A 22,869-nucleotide genomic window follows, 5' to 3' on the forward strand; every position below is an offset into this window, starting at 1 on the left:
CTGCCCCAGCCCAGATCCCTTTCCTTCACCCCAAACCTCTCATCCCTGGCCTCACCCCAGAGTCCACACCCCCAGCTGGAGCCCACACCCCTTGCCCCAGCCCGGAGTCCCCTCCTGCTCCCTGAACCCCTCATCCTTGGCCCCATCCTAGAGCCTGCACCCTCAACCGGAGCCCTCACCCCCCTCCCGTACGCCAACCCTCTGCCCCAGCCTGGTGAAAGAGATTGAGGGTGGGGGAGAGCGAGCGACGGAGGGAGGGGGATGGAGCAAGTGGGGGTGGGGCCTCAGAGTAACGGCAGGGCAGGGGTGTTTGGTTTTGTGCGATTAGAAAGTTGGCAACCCTAGTTCTGAGTTGTAGTAAAACTAGAATTTACTACATTATGCGGCTTTCCTAATGCCCCGTCGTCACTCCTGACTTCTTGTATATAACAAACAACTTAACACAACGCTATTGAATAGGAGAAAGGGAAGACGCCATTAGCTGAGGTTCCCGCATTCTCATCCTAACCCCAGCTTGTACTCAAGTGTTAACTTGACTAAGTCACTAAGGTGAGCATTTCCAAGAATGGCTTACTTACAAACCGGGGTGTCTAAAGCCAGCCACCCAAAATTAGAGGCTGCTTTTGAATATCCTGCCTTAACCTTTCTGCTTCAGTCTCCTCCTGCCTGTAATGGGAATAAGTTTCTTGTCCAGGTTGCTGTGGCAATTAGCTAAGCGGGTCATGTTTGTAAAGTACTTTTGACGATGAAAACTTCCACTTAATATATTAAAAAAAAAAAACCCTGGTCTTGACAATGCAAGACCTAGTAGGATTGGTAGATTCCCCAGTGGGCAATTATGGAATAAATTGCCCAAAGGGGGAAGTTTCTTCCCGACCCCAGGTAGAGAGTTGCTGGCTCATGTCTTGTAGCATGAGGATTTATACCCCATATAAATAAATATTTCTTCTCTCATATAAGTGTGGATGGCTTCATTATCCATATGCGTTACTTTTTTTTGTAATCCATGCTTACTCAGTGCAGTGTTCTATTCTCTTCTAGTGGTTGAGCCACACACAACTGATGAAAGAGCTGCTGTCTGGGCTGACAGAAGTAGGCTTTGTAGTGCAAATAGTAGAAGCTCGTGGGGATTTTTGATCCAGAGGTCTCCAGTTCAGTCCCAACTGCTGATGACCCAGCCTGGAGCACTGCGTGACACTTAACTTCTACTGAGTAATTAGGGTCCGATTCTGTCCTCTCTGAGCCCTTCTCTCTTGCTCCACCAGTATGTCACCTGGCATGAGCTGGTGTAGTTGGCACCTACAACTCCTTTTGGGGGAAAAGCCATCTTGCCCTTAGTGCCCATTGTGTCTTGTGGCAATGAGTTCCACAGGTGAAGAATTCATTGTGTAAGAACCTTTTTTCGGTATTAATTTTTCAGTAGTAATTTCCCCTTTTTCAAGTTTATTGCCACTGCACTGCACAGCTTTTAGCCTCTGAGATGGTCAAACGTAACTATATTGTGGTCACTGTTACTTAGTGGCTCAACTGCTTGAGCCAACTACTCAAGTTTGTCACTCAAGCATTAGTTAAGCATAGCCTTGCCTCTTGTGTGTGCTAGACTCCAAAAAACAGTCATCAAGGTGTCATGAAATTGCTTCTCTAACCCTTGTCCTGTTGGAATTTGACCGGTTTCATAGAATCATAGAAATATGGAACTGGAAGGGACCTCAAGGGATTGTCCAGTTCCTGTGCTGATTCAGAACTAGGTATATACAGGAAGCTAATTTCCACCACTTGATATAACTTTATCAGAGTTAGTCACCTCTGACTCGCATCATATTCTTTTCCCAGGCTAGAGGCCAAGTGATGCAGCCCTACTCGAAAATTTGTATTCCTAGCACTTGGGAATTGGTAGCCATACAGACTGTATTGTGTGGTCCTTGAACACCAGAACTCGAGGCTTGTTTCACTAGGGATTCTTTTATTCCCCCAACTGTATGACCTGAGCAGCTCTTCCTGTATGGGCTACAACTGGGCATCACAGTACCCCAGGGGTTTTAGCCATTCCTCCATGTCTTCAGTGTGCACCTTCCATGCCATGGACCCTTTCGCCACTGCTGTGAGCCTTGGACTCAGAAGCCAAATGTCTGTATAACAGGGTGTCCGGCCCCTTTAAGGGCTAGAGGCCTGGGGTCCAACTCTCTTTGGTTACTCAGGAGGCACAGCTGAGCATGGATCAGCTGATTCCCTATAAAGATCAGCAGAGGGGTGCGGGGTGCTCAGGGTGGAATACAGAGCATGTTGGGAGTGAGGAGATGCCAGCAGAGACTTAGAAGTGAGGCTTCAGGCAGGAAAGGCCTGGGAGCAAAGGGTAAATGGATGAACTTGAGAACTTTTTATTTTGAATTGCTTTTGTTAATAAACCAGACTCCTAGGAGGAGTGGTGTTGGATGGAAAGCTTGTGTATGAAGTTTAAGGAGGGGAAACCTGAGGCAGCGTGCTGCAGAGCCGCCCCTAGCCAGGAGGGGGTGCTCACAAGGCAGCTTGCCCTATGACACTGGCGTAGAGAGCAGGATCAGAGATCTCCTCCCAGCAAAGCGAGCAGTCTTGAGGGCCAAGAGGGACTAAAAAGGAGGCTGTAGTCAGTCTTCTGGCAGAGCAGCCGCAGACTCAAGCATTCCTTCTGCAGAGTCAGCCGGCAAGCCAAGCCGTGCGGCTTGAGGCCTGGCAGGGAGATCCGGCTACGTTTTAAATGTGGAAAGCCCGGACCCTAGTGGAGGGCTCCCATTGGTAGTTGAAGCGCTCTGGGACTGACATTACCTCCCTGAAGATCGGTCTTGTGTCGGAGACTGTCTTCAAGTGGTGTACCCAACAGAGGAGTTGTGCCCCACAGTTCTTTGGTGGGGCCTTGTGTCATGTGCGGCGAGAGGCTCAGGACTCGGGGATCTGCCACACATTTCAGATCCAGTGGACACTGGCCCAGATTGTCGCCCAGAATTCAGACCAACCCTATTCTGGGGTCTGAAACATCGAGATCAGTGTTTGTCGGTCTGTTTTCATTCTCCTTTGAGGTCTGGATGAGAGGGAAGGTCTCCTCCCACACCTTGCATCTTGTCTGGCGAAGAGGGTAAAGCCTGGAACTCTCATGCAAGCCCTGGCTTAAAGTCTGTGGGACAAGAGTCTCATCAGTGTAAAATCAGTTTGGCTCCACTGATGTCAAAGGCATCTGCACCATTTACATCAGCTGGACATGTGGCCTCACTTGGTCCATACTTCCTAAGTCCTCAATGGCCTGGGACCAGTGACTGCTCTCCATTCCCCACACATCAGAGCTCTACTCCCTCTTGGGATCCCTTCCTGCCACGTCTCTCTTGCACACTCTTTCCTTATGGTGCACCCATTGTGGTGGTATCTAAGCATCTCTTCTTTACTAGGGTGAGACAGTTGGCTCCAGCTTTGGAGGCTTGTTTGCTCCTGTGGCCCTGGGGGATATCGCAGCTCTGAGCCTCCATCTCTCCTCCCAGTCAGGTGTTGAGAGCAGAGTGTGTGCCATTGCCTATGTGAGCTGGAACTTCTCATCACAGAGCAATGCTGCTTTTGCCTGAAGAGAAAGACTGTGGCACCTTCAGAGGGTGCCCAGGTTACCTCTGTGGCAGGTGGGGGATGTCTCTCCATTGTTGTGACCAGAGCTGGTCCAATATGCAAAAAACAGATTTGCAAACACTGAGCTTCTCATCCAACCTGCAGGTCCAAGCTCCCAAGCCTCCAGCTGGTGCTGAAAGCTGTGGTCTGCCGTCTGCACATGTACAGGACAAAGAGAAATGACCATGTTACTCCATTCCCAGATAACCCCACTTGGAGCCAATTCATTTCAAGAGCCAATTTAAAATGATCCTGACTCCATTAACTTGCTCTTGGATCTTTCTCTCTACTCCCCTTCCCTAGCACCTGCCTGTTCTACAACCCTTCACGTGTTCGCAACACTCTGCATGCAAGAGTCTTCACTTCTGTCTTCTGCCATCTGCAACAACCTCCCTGCCTTGCTACCTATTTGTCCATTTTCTTATTGCAGCTGAAACCCTCCCGTTTCTGCCTCACTCCTTCTTGCTTCTTGTTCTTAAGGGTTTTTTTATCTGCTTAATGCGGGACATAGCTGATGTGATGGATTCTATACAAAAAAATCTGTGCTGTATTGCAGACCAGGTTTAAGGCAAATCAGCAGAGCTGTGAAGGGCTGTGTATATATGCGTGGCTGGTATAACAGCTGGGTGGCATTGTGGTACATTAGAAGTGCTGGGGTGAAGGGGCTCATGGCTGGAATAACAGCGGTTGCTTGCGATTGAGATACAACAGCAAATCTTGTTCAGTACCTGCCTGCACTCCATATGTCTGCAGTTAGTGCAATTCGCTTTCAGTCAACAGTGCTCCTGAATTCACCCAACCCTTGTAATGACAAAGAAACAGTTTAGTAAGTAAGTCTCAAATATCATTGTCTTTCTGTGGCTGCCACACAAGCCCCAAACATGAGCAACTAATTCCCCCTTGGAGGCACCCTGGCGTAACACTGGTACAAATTACCAGCTGCTTAAGGTCACAACTGAGATTGGGGCTCCATTGTGCTAGGTGCTGTATAAACACACAGGCCAGACTTTTCATGAGGGCCCAGCTCCCACTCTGGCACCTGAATATGTGGCTAGATTTTCAGGAGAACCCAGCAAGTTGCATACTGAGCTCTTGGAAATCTGGCTCTGAGCTCCCTTGAAAATTTGGCCTATAATTAGGGACATCCCCTGCCTCAAAGAATATACAAATTAGATAGACCTAGCCAGAGGAAGAACTATTATCCCCATCTTACAGTTGCAGGGAAGCGGAAGCCCAGAGATGAGGGGCCAGTTTCCCAAATAACTCAACATCACAATAGATGCCACAATGGGAGTTGAGCACTTCTGAAAACTTGAGGGCGTCGGGCATCTACATGGCAAGTGAAGGCGACTCTACAATGGGTATGCCGGCCTGCACTAGCTTTAATCGAGGTAGCATGGGTCACAGTGGTAGTGTAGAAATGGCAGCATGGATTGACAATCAGAGTACAGGCTAACAGGGGAGCCTGGGTAGGCACTTGAGTTGCTGGCCTCTGCTGAAGCCTTTGCTATCACATCTGTATTTCTGTGGTTACCCATGCTAGCTAGATTAAAGCAGGCACAGCTGGGCCTACCTGTGCTACAATTATCCCTTGATGTGGAGTGTAGCTGGACTCTGAGTAACTTGTCCAAAATTGCACAGTGAACCTGTGGCAGGGCTGAGGATTGATCCCACCTCCCTAGGCCAGTGGCACAACCCCGAGCCCATTGAGGTCGGAATAATCAGACAGCAGCAGGTGTGGGAATGGTACAGTTCTGGATACTGTGCCTGAAGAATGCCCTTTGGCAAAGAGAAATCAAAGGCTCAGCTCATGATATTGAGTGCAGCTCTGGGTGAAAATATCCCTGTCCCATGAGGGGAACTGGCTGCTAGTTGTACTTCTTCCACGGAGAAGACAGAACTCTTTGTGCAGAGCTGTTAAATTCAGCACTTTTCTCCAGCACAGAATTCAGTCAAAAAATGAATGAGTTTTGGACAATTCCATTCTGCGTGTGGCTCCCTGTAAGTCAGCTAAACAAAACATAAATGTGCCCAATTATATTCATACTTACACCACTGGTCTACTGTAAATTCATTAGGCCTGGTCCTCATTTACACTAAGCACCACTGTGGCAGAGTAAAGGGGACTTAAAATGAATGCACGTGTGATTTGTCACCACTGTGACTTCCATTTACCCTAAAGGGGTCTTAGCATACATAAGAATCAAGGCCGTTTACTTTAATGCAGTGACTCTTTTGATTTACCCTGGAGTGAATCAGAGAATTGAGTCCTAGGGGTCAGATTCTCAGGTTCAACAGTGGAACATCAGTTGAGAATCTAGCAGCTCTCAGGTATGTGTGAAATTAAATAGCCTGTTACTTAAAAAGTTATATATGACAGGCTGTTCGCCATTGTAGGAAAGGGATGGTTCTTGGGTGTCTGACATGTCTAAAGCTTCTAAGAAAAATCTAAAAATATCACTTTTAGTGAGACATTCATCAGACCAATGGTGAGATCGAAAGGACTGGCTATTTATCTATTATGCATTTTTAGTGTGCCCATCACTGTGTAATTTACTTGTTAAAATTTCCTTATTTAGATCAGTTGCTGTATAGCTAGGAAACACTTGAGATCTTGGTCTGAGCCATTGCAACCTGCTTGAAGGCATTTCAGCTGTTGATCTGTAGGATTACAGATATTTCTAGTCAACATTATTGAGTTACTAGGAATATAACTTTGCTTAGCCATTCATTTTGAGAGGAAGATGCTCGTTGCTCATGCAACAACCACCATCTTTGTTGCCACTGGGGATTGAACTGGTGGCTGCTTCTAGATATAAAGCCTGAGCCTATGCAGGTTAAACTAAAAGACTTTTTTTGGCATGGATTGCTTGCAGACGCCCATTCTCTGTGGATCGGGATGACAGGAACACAACACAGTGAGCAGTGGGTTATACTCACTCTTGTATGTCTGCAGGGTGTGGTCCCCCCTCCCAACCCATCCAAGTACAAATTGGAGAAGTGTCTAATGCCTATTTTTTCCTCCAGTGGGAACCGGTTTCCTTACTGCCTCTTGTGCACTTGAAACTGTCCCCAAAGTGATCACATTTAAACACTTAGGGCTCTCTGCTCTCCGGATTTTGAGGAGGATGCTGTGATCTGGAGTTTTGTTTTCTAGTGCATTCATGTGTGTGCATACACAGATGGTTCTGGAAGCCACTCGCTTCAGAATCATGGTCCTATTGGCTTGAAGAGCCAACCCACCCTGTGTAGAGTGGTGGATCCAGCAGGATCCAGTATTTTTCTCAGCCCTTGGAGGGGGGCTGTGTTATCCATGGACAGACATGATAGAGCTGTTAACAGAATCAACACTGGGTCAAGGAGCACTCTTTCCTGGGCCTTTGTATCACTTTTTACGGTGACACCCCCATGATCAGTCCTGTCCCAGGGATGAGAAGTCCCATGAAGTAATCTCCATTGCTCACACGGGTTTCTGTGATCATGGTCCTGATTCCAGCCCACCCTCCTCACCCATAGCTCAAGGTAACCCTAGTAACAGCCAGGCCTGGTCATGCTAGGGGTGAAATGAACCAGGTTATGAGCCCAGTTTTGGGAGTCTGCCTATCCACAATGCAGTGTTGTCAAGTCCTCCAAAAAACATAAGATTTTTAAAAATGATAAATTGGGGGAATTTTTATTTGCCTGCTGGCTTCTTAGCTTTTGAACTTCACATTTTAAGCTTCTCTCTGCAGCCAGGAGGGATAGAAATGTACTTTATATTCAGAATCTTGGCTATTTTTCTAATCACATGACTCCAGGTGCTCACACTTTTAAAAAGAGAAACACCAAATACCACAGGACTGTCAATAAAAGTACAAGAATTGGCAACACTATCGTGTTACAGGACCATCAGATCTTCCCAAGCTGGCTTCACCCAGTTCTTTGGTCCCTAACTTGTTTTGCTCAGATGTCAGGATTCCACTGAGCTGCAGGAAAAGGCCTCTTTTAGAATTCCATTGGTCTTTCCTCACATGTACAAGGGTGAGGTTATCAAAGGAAAGTCAGGTCCCAGAGATGTCCCGTGGCAGAAGTTTGTTCCTTGTGTGCATAATTGGGGGGCTGGGTTTTATTAATATGTATGCTCAGAACTTCATAGACACGGGCTGAGATCCTCAAAGGTATTAAGGCATCTCACTCCCATAGGAGTCCCTGGAGGCCCTACCCCAAAGACCTTATACAATAAACTATCTAGGTATTCACATCATATTTATTCGTATTGCAGTAACGCCTCTGGGCCCCAGCACCACTGCACTGGGTGCTGTATAAACATGTGACAAGTCTGTTCCTGGCATTAGAGTACATGAGCCCCTCACAAACGCTTCTTGATTTACACTCGTAGCCTCCCTGTGTGGTATAGTAAAACATTACCCCCATTTTACAGACTAGCACATCAGGGGTCAGATTTTTTTTTAAAGGTTTTTTTTAGGTGCTTAAAGATGCAGAGAGTTGCCTAGTGGGATTTTCAGCTGTGCTTAACTCCCATGGGAGTTAGGGACTAGCCAGCTGCATCTGCTGAAAATGTGTTCATTTTGCTCAGGTGATAGTGGCAACTGAAAATCCGGGTCTAGTCTGGGCTCTGCAAATGCGTGTGATTGACAACAGTTGTTACGCTCTTCAGGAGCACGTTAAATGATGGGTAAAAGGCGGTTTGTAGCAGGTGTGATCCAGAAACAGGCTGTCTCCATTGGCAGCAGTAAAAACCCCTCTGATCTCCTTTCAGTTTGGTGGCAGCTCAGAGCCCTGTCCCTCACTTCTCCAAGATGAGGAGTGTATAAGAAACCTGGAGTTCTCTGGGGCTCTGGGAGCATCCTCTTTATAATCTTCTAGGAAACATTTTAAACCTAAGGCCAAGATTTTCAAAAGTCAGTGTTGGCTTTGGGGACTCGACACGAGTTGCTTTCAAAGACTCCGATTCCCAGTGCGTGGGGTGCTCAGCATTTTCTGACAAAGGGGTCCCTTTAAGGCTTCTCATGTTGGGCGCTGAAGCACCCAAAACAATTACTCACTTGGCCCAGCAGCCTAAAAGTTAAGCACTTAAACCAATGGCCTGATTTTTCAGATGTCTGAGCTCCCCCTGAAGTCAGTGGGAGTAGTTGCTGTGCTGCATTTTTATTTAGGTGCCGAAACATGGTTTCAGGAGCTTAATTTTAGGTAGCTGTGTTTGAAAATTGTGGCCTCTGACATCATGGGCCAGATTCCCAAATGCTCAGCACCTAGCGGCTCCCACTATGACGTGGCCACATTTTTGAATTTTTATGGAGCTATTCTGAAAATCCAGTGTGTGTCTAAACAGGAGGTGGGCTTTTTCTGAAAATCTGACCCTATATGGGAAGTTTCACGCAGGGAGCTGACGGGATAAAACGATAAATCGCACTTCACCTTGTAACAGCCAACATGTTTACATCCAGCCCTTTGCTCTTCTGGGCAGGGCGTTTTCCTCCCTTTAGCTGAAGAACATGGAGTGCCAGACTCAGCTCCAAGGTGCACTGCGAGTTCCAACTCATTAGGAGCATAACCCAAATCAAAGCAATAAAACAAATGCCAGAGAGCTGAAACTTGCAGTTAAAAATAGTGTAGGATCACTTCGTGCTTTAGAGAGACCCTGCTGAGCTCCTGGAGATGGAACATGCAGGCTCTGGGACAACCCCATCCCTCCTAGCAGAGAAGCCCCTGGATTAGGGAAATTTTCCTGTGCAACTGGTTCTCAGCCAGGGATGCCACCGTTTTCATTCTGAATGGTAGAAAAGAACTAAGGGCTTCAGAAAGGATGAGTTTTATCTGTGTGAAAATATTGTTGTTCCATGAATTGAATATGAGCAGAGTCAATTGAACATTTGTATGAGAAGGCAAATGGGCCGCATAGCAGGGCCTGGGATGGGAGCCTGTTGGTAGCTTTCCCGATCAAATACATTGATATATGCATTCAGCAAAAGCTCATCAACTGCTTCCAAACGTGATCAATCAGACAGGGAATGATGGTCCGTCCCTGGGCTTAATGTCTTGCCTAACACTGAGTGCCCAACAGTGTAGCACCTCCCAACGATGTAGGGGGTGTTGGCACATGTCTGTCTTGCACAGAGTGGAATGCCCCTGTTTGAACCCTGGCACTCAAAAAGACTGACCTATTGAAGGCAGTGACAGGATTTCCATTAAGTTCAATGGGCACCAGACCAGAACTGTAACTGCTTATTGTGCAATGGGATCTGTAAAAGTGCAGCACCCCAGTGAAGGCATAGATGGGGGCCCTAGACTGGGAGTCAGACTTTGGGTGTCATTTCCAGCTTGCTGAATAGTATTGTCTGCCTCTTGGTGCCTTCCCCCCACCCCCATTAAACAAAGTTGGAAATGATCTCCCACATGAGTAAAGTGCTGGGAGATTTGCAGCTGTTACTTTCCAGAGGGACTTTGCTCCTGGTAGCACAACCGACTTGTGCTGTTTCCTGTTCTACTGCCATGGTGATGCACTCAGCAGTAGGAGGGCTAGGGCAGCAAAGCATGAGGTGAGAGCTAGCTTAACACTGCAGTACTGTTGTACATGGAGATGATCAGAACTCTTCTGAATGGGAATGGGAGACAGGGGATGGATCACTTGATGATTGCCCTGTTCTGTTCATTCCCTCTGGGGCACCTGGCACTGGCGACTGTCAGAAGTCAGGATACTGGGCTAGATGTGCCATTAGTCTGATCAAGTCTGGCCGTTCTTATGTTCTGACAAAACACAGCAATCTCAGAGGTGAAACTGACACGAACGTCAAGATCACTGGTCTGATCCCAGAGAGAAAATTTCCTCTTGAAAACACCATGTGTTGACGTTTCCAAAACACAATAATTTCAGAATTTCTGGTTCATGAGAAACTGAAAATTTGGTTTCACCCTGAATCAGAATAAAGCCAAATTTTGAAATGCTGAAACTTCTGGCAAACTAGAAATCTGGAGTTTCAGCCAGCGCTAGATGTGTCTAGGAATCTGATGCACAAATCCCTACTGTAACATTGGAGAACGTTTCTCCTTCCCACTGCTTCAAAACTCTGCCATACAAAGTGGCCTGTGATGGGATATTAGATGGATGGGATCTGAGTTACTACAGAGAATTCTTTCCTGGGTATCTGGCTGGTGAGTCTTGCCCACATGCTCAGGGTTTAGCTGATGGCCATATTTGGGGTCAGGAAGGAATTTTCCTCCAGGGCAGATTGGCAGAGGCCCGGGGGTTTTTTCGCCTTCCTCTGCAGCGTGGGACATGGGTCACTTGCTGGAGGATTCTCTGCACCTCGAAGTCTTCAAACCACGACTTGAGGACTTCAGTAGCTGAGACATAGGTGAGAGGTTTTTCGTAGGAGTGGGTGGGTGAGATTCTGTGGCCTGTGTTGTGCAGCAGATCAGACTAGATGATCAGAATGGTCCCTTCTGACCTTAAAGTCTATGATTCTATGATTGTTACATTCCTGGGGTGACACTGGTTAGCATCATTGTAGGAAACTGACTGTCCCCTAACTGCACCCCCATTGTCCTATCAATTTCCATGCCAATGAAATTGATGTATTTGCCCAGCTACACATATGATGAGCTCGTTGTCCCAGAGCTTTAATTAATGTAAACTGGTGCATCCTCACAGAGGTCTGTGGAGCTATGCTGATGAACAGCAGCTGAGAATCTGGCCGTGTGTGTGTCTGTGTGGCCCTCCCTTTTTCTCGTGAGCATGTTTGCTTCCTGCTCAGCTAGAGGAAGGTGGGGTTCTGACTCACTTTGCATCCATGTTTCTGCTGTACAGCTGGCATCTGAGTGCTCTCTCGACTGATTTTCCCATGATAGCTCACCCCAAGAGCTTGTGCTGGATGAGTTTTAGGAACAGAGCCACGCCTGTGCAGGTTTATCGCATCATGGAATCATCACTTTGAGTACCGTAAACAACCTAGTCTGTTCATCTTGGCCTTGTCTTTAGCCCTCTGGCCATTGGCCACCCCAGGCCTGCAGGAGGGAATCTTTTGACTTGGGGAATCATCGCTAGGAAAAGGCAAACTGGCCTGACCCTTCCCACAAAGCAAGTATCAAATGACCAGGGGCCATTTAGGAGAGGTTGGTTGGGGCACTGCTGTGGCACTCAGGAAACATGGGTTCTAGTCCTGGCTTTGCTGTTTCCCCTGCTGTGTGATACTGAGCAAGGGACTTCACTGCCCTGCTTCTTTCCCCTAATGTAAAGTGGGGATGATACTTGCCTCCTTCGTAAAGCACTGCAAGGTCTGTGCATGAAAAGTACTATATAGGAATGAGGTGAGATTGAGATAACCTTTAAACTTTCGGGTAGCCCTTTGCTTCCTGGTGTCATCTTGTCTTATGCTCTTTCCAGCCCTGCTGAAATCTGGGCCCAGTTCTTCTGCTTGAAGCCCATAAGAATCATAGAATATCAGGGTTGGAAGGGACCTCAGGAGGTCATCTAGTCCAACCCCCCTGCTCAAAGCAGGACCAATCCCCAACTAAATCACTCCTATGCCACAGCAGAAGTACTTGTATCCTGTGATGGAACAAGAGGGTTTCCTCAAAGAAGAAAGCAACGAGACATGCAAACCAAATAGGCTAAGAATGTGTTCAGCTAATGTAACCCACATACCTCCTGGGTGTGGTGTTCTGTCCCACCTAGTAGCACTGAGATCACTTGGAGAGAGATATTAATGAGTCTGCTACAGCCTTAGCTAACAGTCACGTGGCTTTTGGCTCATGCTACAGACGTTAATGCATTTGGCTCCGGAGGTCCCAAGTTCGATCCCACTCGCCAGGGACTGGGGTCTGTTGGTGTTACACTAAGCTCTGTGCAATGACACCATTGGCTGGTTTGTTTTCTGTGGACGAGCCTCGGCCGCTGGATTAACAGCAGCAACCTCTATTGCCTGAGTGGAGGCCCTGTGTCAATTAGCCCAGTGCTAGTGGCATATTTATAAAGCTTTGAGGTCATTCATAAAGGTCTAGCCACTAAAGAGAGAGAGTTCCTCAGTGTCGGGGCAGGTTACCTTTTGGAAAAGGATCTAAACTCTACATGGACAAAACCTGCAGTGGTTTTGGTTTTTCAAAAGCTTCCTCCCCCTGGCTTTTTGGAGTCATCATGCACACAAATGCAGAGTGGGTGTAGCACATGGCCATTCTGACCTGGTAGCATTATAACAAGCTTTGCTCTCCGTTTGTACAAGTGTAAGTGAATCCACAAGGTGCAAAGACACTAGAGAGCCAGGCCTCTTGTCTTTCCCTGGTGAGACTCGTTACGGACATGCCAACGTTTTATGGCAAAATAGGCCTGTTGAGCTGACTGACAACTGTGAAATGCCGTCGATGCCCTGTAGGCCCTGCAGTAAGCCTGGCTCATGCCTGCGGCTTGCAGAGGCTGCAGACTGTAAGACCTGCTTTTGGTTTAACGCCTGCTACCACCACGTTCTCTGCTCATGAAGACCTCCGGCTGCTAGCATGCTCCATTAGATGCCTGTGCTGCTTTCATATTCTCAACACAATCTGCCAATGTCGAGGGACCGCCCCTTCCTCCTTTGAGCTGCAGTGTCACCAGCTGGTCAGTGTCATGATATTTGGTGTCTGTCTTAAAGCCCCAGTTCCTGGAGTCCTGTGATTATATGAGAGGCAAAGAGTCCTGTGGCACCTTAAAGACTAACAGACGTATTGGAGCATAAGCTTTCATGGGTGAAAGCTTATGCTCCAATACATCTGTTAGTCTATAAGGTGCCACAGGACTCTTTGCTGCTTTTACAGATCCAGACTAACACGGCTACCCCCTGATACGTGATTATATGAGATGCTCAGCTTTCAGTTTAAAAAAAAAAAATTGCAGTGCAAAGATTGACCCAAATTCACCCTAAAGGCTCAAACCTTTAGTGAAAAGAATCCCAAATTCACTGGGTTTTTCAAATAAAATAACCTTTTAAGCCAGGTGTGTTTTGTTTTTTGTTTTTTTTTAACATAGAGATGGGGGGGCGGGGGAAGGTTGATACTGCAGGTTGTTATCAGAAACAGCTGTAGGACCATTTCCTCTTCCAGCTTCATTTGCACAGGTTGGCTGCCCCTGGAGCATAGTAATCTCACAATATGGCTGAGTCAGGGTTATAGGGATTGTAATAATGTTTGATATTGAGGAAGGGAAGTATTTGGTATTAAGTGTGAAGGCGGCTGAGAATACCAGTTCTGTGTGTACTGTTTGTACAGGTTTGCTCTGTATATAATTTCTGTCCAGATCCTCAGCTGGTATAAATTGACTTCAATGGAGCAGCACACAGTTACACCAGCTGAGGATCTGGTGGTGTGTGTGTACACACAATATGTGGATGCATGCCCTTTGTGCACACCCTTTGTGTGAGCATACCTGGTTAGTATATACTGTGTGTTAGAGGGTATGTGCGTATCTACCCAACATCTACTATGTGTGGGGATATGAATAGGTGTGTGCGCACGTGCACACAGTCATATGCCCTAGGCATGCATGCACACAGATTCTCAGTGTATACTGTGTTTATGCTTGTGTGCACATACGCCCTCTGTATTCAGCCTCTAATGCGATCCTGCTTGGCTGCTTTGTGAAGAGCAGGCTTAGGAAACTCACTAAAGTTTAAGGACCTTTTGTACAAACCAGAAGTTGCTGGGTATCCTTTCGATCTGCTCTCATTGTGGGCTTGGAGTCAGATCAGTAACAGGTTTCAGAGTAGCAGCCGTGTTAGTCTGTATTCGCAAAAAGAAAAGGAGTACTTGTGGCACCTTAGAGACTAACAAATTTATTAGAGCATAAGCTTTCGTGAGCTACAGCTCACTTCATCGGATGCATTTGGTGGAAAAAAATGCATCCGATGAAGTGAGCTGTAGCTCACGAAAGCTTATGCTCTAATAAATTTGTTAGTCTCTAAGGTGCCACAAGTACTCCTTTTCTTTTTGAGATCAGTAACAGACACCCCAGAGGCTGTTAATCTCCATGTCTAATCCAGCAAGGCGTCCTTTTCACCTCACCCAGCACCTGCCTTTCCCCTCCCTGATTGCTTCTCCCCACCTTACACTGTAGCAGCTGAGCATGCTCATGGAGATTTTGTTTCCATGTGTATCTAAGTATGATTCTCTCCAGGGTTATTTGTCAATGTCAGCCTGTAAGAATTTGATGACTCGCACCTGAGTGCTCCCAAATTAAGCTGGCACATTTGCCATTGTGCTAATCAGTGCCAGATGATCTGATGCCTTAATCTACTTGTCAACAAGTTTTTTTTAAATCCCAGCACAATCCCTATTTACATCGCAAAGAGAACTTCAGCCTGTCAGTGCTGGTCTTATGGAAAAATGTTCAGTTTCCCCCCACCCTTTTTTTGAGGCTCATCTGTTCTGCTTGGCTACAGATGCTTTGATCCCAAAAGCAGTTATGGGTTTACAGCTGTAGCTGACCCAGGTACACGCTGGGTCCAAAGGGAAGTATGCAGCAGCTGGACTGAGTGAAATGTGCAGGACAAGAGATTTATTTTTTTCTCCCCAAATTCATCAAACACTTCGTTCCAGCAGAAGACCCTCTGCATCTCAGAGCACTGGGAATGCGATATGGAGGCATGAGCTTCCAGCTCACATAGGGCCTGGTCTGATAACCTACAGTGTATTAGCATCTGATAGCTGGGCAATGTCTTTCGTGAGGTGGCTTGCTGGGTCTCATTCCTCCCTGCTGTGTTTTGGAACACTGTGAATTTTATGGTGGGTTCCCCATGTTTATTACAGTGACCTGTCAAAAGTGTGTCCACGTGGGTGTCTTCCTCAGGTTGAAGGTCTTGGGAAAACTTTGCAGAAACAGTTCAGCTGTTTGTCCACATGAAGCCAGAAGAAAGTAGGCTCTTGTTCATGTTAAAACAATTCTCAGCACCATTTAGTTGAGAGGTTCTAGTGAAACCACACTGTGGAGCAGGGCCTTGAAATTTGCCAGTTGCTGTCTGAAAATCTCTGGGATGAGGAGCTGGTGAGGCTGGGCTGGGCACTGACATGAGCAACCTTTAATTCTAGCAGCTCCTAACTTTTTTTTGGAGTGCTTGACTGAAACACGAATGTTCTGTTAATGTAGTTGAGAAGCTAGGGATGAGCTGGAGGCCCCTTCTGGCCTTAACCTCTCTGTACCATTTAACTCCATAAAGATCAGATGGAATTCTTAACATGAAATTGTGGCACTGTGGAGGCCCAGGGCTGTAGCTGTATGTTGCTGGGTCATTAATGATCCTGCTGTCAGGTGGAAGCACTTGGGGGCAATGGCTTGGCTGAAACCCAGAGAAACCAGTTTCTCTTCAGGAGATAGGAGTTGTCCCACTCTCCATTTTTCAAACAGCAGAATGAAGAAACTGGTGGTTGGTGGCAGGCCCTATAAATGCAAGGGACTCATAGAGCAAGAGACAGGAAGCTTTGGGTAGGAGAGAGGGGTGTGCTTTTATAGTGAGGGGTATTTAATTGCAGGAACAGCCAAGGGCAAGGAAATGCTAGATGACCTGCAGCAGGAGAGACACATTAGTATCTGAAGCATCTTGGGATATTTCATCTTGGGGTACGTGTATTAAAAAGTTTGAAACCGCAACCTGTTCACAAGGGGAAAGTGTTAATATCAGTGCAGTGTCTGGCTGACCAGTGAGGGTCATCCTACCTGCCTGTGGCCATTCATTGCTGCTTCCACAGTTGTGAACAAGACAGTATTTCTGTGCAGAAAGCCTGACCAGGTGAGAGCAAAGCTCTGCTGTGGGTTTACCCCACTGTGGGCTAAAGCATAGGAATTATTTCACTAGCAGGGAGAACATCTGCGGTGAACGCTTGAGACATCCCCAATGAACTAGCACCCCTGTGACCAATGTGCAGGTGAACTCCCCCACGTCAGCCTTCCACTGTGTTACCAACACCCAGGCTAGACTGAGAAGGACATTGGGGTAGAGGAGTGGTCAGGAATGGGCGCTTCCTTTAAGAAGAATCTCATATATCTTGACTTTAGCAAAAGCTTTTGAGACAGTCTCCCACAGTATTCTTGCCAGCAAGTTAAAAAAGTATGGATTGGATGAATGGACTATAAGGTGAATAGAAAGCTGGCTAGATCAGCAGGCTCAAAGGATAGAGATCAACAGCTCAATGTCTAGTTGGCAGCTGGAATCAAGCGGAGTGCCCCAGGGTTCAACATCTTCACTAATGATCTGGATGATGGGATGGATTGCACCCTCAGCAAGTTCGCAGATGCCACTAAGCTGGAGGGAGAGGTAGATATACTGGATGGTAGGGATAGGGTCCAGAGAGACGTAGACAAATTAGAGGATTGGGCCAAAAGAAATCTGATGAGGTTCAACAAGGACAAGTGCAGAGTCCTGCATTTAGGAAGGAAGAATCCCATTCACTGGTACAGACTAGGGACCGACAGGCTAAGCAGCAATTCTGCAGAAAAGGACCTGGGGATTACAGTGGATTGGAAGCTGGATATGAGTCAGCAGTGTGCCCTTGTTGCCAAGAAGGATAACAGCATATTGGGCAGTATTAGTAGGAGCATTGCCAGCAGGTTGAGGGAAGTGATTATTCCCCTCTATTCAACACTGGTGAAACCATACCTGGAATATTGCATCCAGTTTTGGGCCTCTTTCTACAGAAAGGATGTGGACAAATTGAAGAGACTCCAGCAGAGGGCAACGAAAATAATTGGGGGCTGGGGCACATGACTTATGAGGCGAGTCTGAAGGAACTGGTCTTATTTAGTCTGCAGAAGAGAAGAGTGAGGGGGGATTTGATAGCAGCCTTCAACTACCTGAAAGGGGGTTCCAAAGAGGATGGAGCTCGGCTGTTCTCAGTGGTGGCAGATGACAGAACAAGGTGCAATGGTCTCAAGGTGCAGTGGGGGAGGTCTCGGTTGGATGTTAGGAAAAACTATTTCACTAGGAGGAGGTGAAGCACTGGAATGGGTTACCTAGGGAGGTGGTGGACTCTCCCTCCTTAGAGGTTTTTAAGGCCTGGCTTGACAAAGGCCTGGCTGGGATGATTTAGTTGGGGTTGGTCCTGCTTTGAGCAGGGGGTTGGACTACATGACCTCCTGAGGTCTCTTCCAACCCTAATCTTCTATGATTCTATGACTCTATAATCCTGAAGAGAAGCCATGAGCTTGAGGAAAAGGATCTTGGACACCCCAGAGGGCTCTGGAGATTTCCTTGGGCTTGTGCAGAGTGATGAGGAAAGGAAATGTGTATGGTGTTTACAATTTTGTCTCACTCTGTGTCTTTCTCGTACTAACTAAATAAAGAATAACTTGTTTAGAGCTTGTGCAGAATTCTGTGTTTTGTGCAGCCCCCATCACATGCAAGGTAGAGGGGAACTGTAGACCCAGAGCACCCATGTTGCTGGAATTCTGCGTGAGGAGGTGCTTAAGTTGTGAAGGAGCCTGAGTGGTCAGGGCTGGGCAGTTGGATTGTGGGGGTCTCAACTCTAAGAAAGGGGTGCTAGACAAAGGATCTGCACCTCAAGGGCATGCCTAGAGACCCCAGAGGGGGAAGGTCCTCGACTCTATTCAGACTCTGGAGACTTAATGCCCATGGAGCCCAGTGCGATAGGCACCAAAGACAGCAGTCTGGGCATGCCCACAGGGAGGGAAATAGCTTCCTCTGTGTATGAGCCTACACAATAGTATAGTGCACGTGCCCTTCAATGGTGCATTCCAATTGTAGTGGTATTACTGAGTCCAGTGGCATTTTCTGTATACAATGGACACATTTAAAAACTTCCTTCCATCCTCATTTTATTTTGCTATCCTCCACCATTGTATTGTGTGTATGCGCATGCACCTTGTGTACATATACTTCCTACCTTCATGCATGCACGACGGACACAAACAGTTTCACGTACCCAGTAACGACTCTGAAAGTACCTCAGGTGACAGGTGTGTAATTACCAATGTAACAATCCTTTCAAGAATAGCTTGGCTGTGCCTGGCATAATAGTACTGCATGATGATACATTTTTATGATGAAACATCAGCCAGTCTTAGCGGTGCTGGAATGCGCAGGGTAGAAGCAGGTACCTGACCTACAGGAAGTTTGCACTGGCCTAATTTTATGTTAACTGAAATCATGAAGTGACTTCATTAGAAACTGGATGATGACAGAGATGAGATGATTCCTATCCCTTACAATAGAGTTGTAAAACCCAGTGGTGTCCTGCAGCCCCTAATGAAATAGACATTCAATGCCAGCAGCTTAAGTACCAAGTTTCACTGTGGCTCATAGAGTAGGTGCGTGTATTTCCAAAGGGCAGCATCCCTCCCTCTCCCCCCCCCCGCCCCACTCTTAGTAGCTTCCATGTGCTGCTAGCCCCAGGCTTCAGTCCAGAGATCCATTCATGCTAAGGGGTATTTTTTTTTCTCTCCTTCATGTTTTGTTACCATCCTGCACCCTCCACACCAATGGCATCTTTGGTGCCATTCAGGGCAGTTTATGGACAACAGTGTGGCATAAAGCAGCTACAGGTTGGTACCAAGCCCCATAGTAAGGTAGGGAGCTGTCTGATGGCCGTTCCCATAGGTGAATTTCATGTGGGCTTAACTAAGTACATTTTATTAGCACAGGAGAGATCCCCTGTCTGCTTGTTAGCCATTCAGAGGACCCAAACCAAGGCTGGGGATGGCAGAGAGAGGAATGGGGGCTTTAACTCCTAGAATCGTGCTGTGTGCAGGCCTGCAGTTGTGCGCACTCATGGCCTCTCACTGCAGAAGATGTGCAGCTGCAGGTTCCCAAGCTGCAGTCACGTCAGCCCAATTACCCCTCTGCTCCCTGAAGGAGAGCCTCTGGTTTCTCTACGGAGCAACTGAAATTGAGGACTCTTCATCTCTTACATCATTTGCTGTCACTTGCACATTCATTTCAGATAGTCATGTCTTGACAAGCAGTTGGTGTCACTGAGTCAGATGAGCAAGGAAGAGCTAATTCCAAAAGATGCCAACCCTAACCATTTCTTATCACAGTACATCTGTTCTCCTTTTCTCACTCCTTCCTAGGCTCAAAGATTGGCCAAGTCAAACAAAACAGATTTTAATGGAGCCAAATGCAAAGTTAGGGAGAATATAGGCCATACCTATAGACTGGGGTGGGGTCTGTATCCTGGAAAGCAGGAATTCTGAAAGGATTTAGGGGTCAACTGTGGATAAGCACTTGAACATGAGCTCCCAGGATGATGCTGTGGCAAAAAGGGCTTATGTGATCCTGGACTGTATAAATAGGGGAGGAGTGACCAGAATTTAGGACGTGATGGTACCTCTGTGGCTGGCTTTAGGGAGACATGTCCAGGGCTGGTGTTCATTCTTGGGAAAGGATGTTGGAAAATTTGTGTGTGCAGAAGAGAGTCACAAAAATTATTTAAGGTCTGGAGAACATGCCTGTCGGTGAGAGCCCAAGTGCTCAATCTATTTAGCTGATCAAAAAGATGAGTGAGGTCACTTGATGACCATATATAAGTATCTTCAAGGAGCGAAAATACAGCCTAGGACAGGGCTCTGTAATCCAGTAGAGACAGCCAGAAGAAGAACCAATAGCTGGAAGTCAGTCAGACAAATTCAATTTAGAAATTAAGCACAAATATTTAACAGTGTGATTAACTATTGGAACAAACTACCAAGGGACTGCCTTTCTGAAAGCCATACTTTGGCCAACCACAAGTTATGCTGTAGCCAAACATAAATTATTGAGTTTAATGCAGGTATAACTGGGTGAAATGTAATGTCCTGTGATATGCAGGAGGACTCAGTGTTCTAATGGTCACTTCTGGCCTTAAATCTATTCATGTATGAATCAATGCAGGATCAGATCCTATTAAATGCAAGAACTGAACAACAAACGTTGTGGATACCAACCTGCTACCTGTCTGATTCTTTGTGGGCTCTGTGTGGTGAGGAATGTAACCGGATAAGCTGTGTTTGATTGGCCAAATATTGCACATACACATTGTGAGGAACTGAACCCAGCTGAAACTGAGAACATCAATAGTCTTCCCTGTGACGTTGCACCCCATAATGCTTTATAGAAATATGCTGAGTGTAAATATGACATAACTGGAATATGTTTTATGCTAGATATGCCATGTAACATATCTTTGCAAAGGTTATGAGCTACTGAATATATTCATCCTATTGGTATGCATGTATCACTTTTATATCTGAAGTTATGAGCGTTGGCTCTATGCTTGTATTTAAAGTGTTTGCTATAGGAAGCACATAAGACAGATTTGATCAACATAGTGTGAAGGGGTTATTCAAATAATTGGGAATACTTAACTAACAATGGACTTTGGGAGACACCAATCCACATCTGAGCTTTCCTGGGAATGTTCAAACTAACAATGGCGGTGGCCTGCAAAAAGCTGAATCATTCATAGACATGTGACTTCCCAGGTGGCTAGAGACCCCCATCTTGTGGCTGTGATGTTGCACAGGAGAGAGGATATAAAAGGCCCTGAAAGCCCCTCCATTTTGTCTTCAGCCTCTCCACCCCAAAGAGATGCCTGAAAGAAACAGGAACAAAGGACAGTAACTATGGGGGGTGTGAGTGATTGCTGGACCCAGATTAGGAAGGAGTCTAGTCTGTAAAAGAAGCTTATTGGAACATCTCAGAGTGAGATTTACCTGCATTTCGTTTCCTACTGTATTAGGCTTAGACTTGCATGTTTTATTTTATTTTATTTTGCTTGGTAACTTACTTTGTTCTGTCTGGAACCATTTGGAATACTACTTTTTATATTTAATTACTTGGCACCACTTAAATCCTACTTTTTATATTTAATAAAATCACTTTTTACTTATTAACCCAGAGCAAGTAATTAATTCCTGGGAGAGCAAACAGCTGTGCATATCTCTATCAATGTTATAGAGGGCGAACAATTTATGAGATTACCCTGTATAAGTTTTATACAGAGTAAAATGGATTTATTTGGGGATTGGACGCCGTTCAGAACTGGATATCTGGGTGTTTTCAGTTAAGCCTGCAGCTTTTGGGGGACATGGTTCAGACTGGGGCTGTGTTTGTAGCAGGCTAGCTTGTGTGGCTCAACAAGGCAGGGTACTGAAGTCCCGAGCTGCCAGGGAAAACAGGCTTAGAGGTAGTCTCAGCACATCAGGTAGTAGTCCCAAGGGGGTCTCTGGGACCCAATCCGTCACATTCCCAGTTTAGTCTTTTGCTTCAGAGGTCCTGAGCACTGACTTTGGAGGCGCTACTTGTGCTCAACACATCTGAAATTCTGGCCATTAAAGATATATAAAGTATGGGGCTTACAAAGTGAGGGTGCAGCTTGCTCATCTAACATGAAAGAAGAATTACCAGAGGCCCCCCAGTACTCCTGGTTGGTGAAATGAGGCCTCTGGAAGCCCTGTACAAAAGCAGTTGGAGACTTAGGATTTGACTCTTTGTAGCTAGTGTTCTCCATGTATAGTCCACTCTGCAGTTTGCTGTCAATATCACAGCAGTCATCTTCCTCCTAAGTCTCCCCACCCTTTGCATCTACACCAACTCAGCCAAGAGCAGGATAAAGGATGGAACTGAACTATAATTAGTGTCAATTGAGGTGATCCCTTCCTCTACTAATTCCATATGCAAACGTGTGAACATGGTCCAAAAATACATTCCAGCTTTAATCAAGCTGGTCCATCGTGTCCTATCCTACTCCTCTAGCTGTTGCTATCTCTGATGCTTCAGAGGAAGGGGGCAGGAGAGGTATACAGAACAATACATTGGGCAGAGGGATTCCTTCCTGACTGCTGCAGTGTAAGATTTGGGAACATAAAATATAGGACCAGAAAGGAGCCCCATGGGCCACTTGGCCACAGCCCCCACCGTCCCGGAAATCTTGTCATAGCATTCCACTTGTAAATGTGTCAGGATCTTATCTTACAACTAGTTTGGTTGGTTGTCCCCACTCCTCCTAGCCTCACTCCTTTGATGCCTAGAAGCCTTCTACTCATTTTCAGCCTAAATCAATGCCTGGGCTGTGACATCTTGTGCAAATGTGTCCGTTATCTTAAATAGCTCTTCTCCCTCATTGGTGTTTACTCTCTAAATACATTGGCAGGTAATCTGACCACCTCTCAGCCCACATTTTGCTAGACCAAACAAGCCAAGCATTTTTCAGTCCCCTCTCTGAGGATCAGTTCTCCATTGGATGGGATGGGAACCTGGGATGCAGTGACCATGAGATGGTCGAGTTCAGGAT

General features: G+C 46.5%; 1 long non-coding RNA gene across 3 annotated transcripts in view; it reads left to right on the forward strand.

Moving 5' to 3' along the window:
• Positions 1 to 299: 299 nt before the first annotated feature.
• The window catches only part of LOC119846475, a 69,575-nt gene continuing 47,005 nt past the window's right edge, over positions 300 to 22,869 (forward strand). For all 3 annotated transcript variants that reach the window (XR_005289891.2, XR_005289889.1, XR_005289890.1), the window contains exon 1: positions 300 to 549. This is a non-coding gene — a long non-coding RNA (uncharacterized LOC119846475). The remainder of the gene's footprint in view (positions 550 to 22,869) is intronic.

This window comes from Dermochelys coriacea, chromosome 21, assembly GCF_009764565.3.
Source record: "Dermochelys coriacea isolate rDerCor1 chromosome 21, rDerCor1.pri.v4, whole genome shotgun sequence".
NCBI classification, from domain to species: domain Eukaryota; kingdom Metazoa; phylum Chordata; order Testudines; family Dermochelyidae; genus Dermochelys; species Dermochelys coriacea.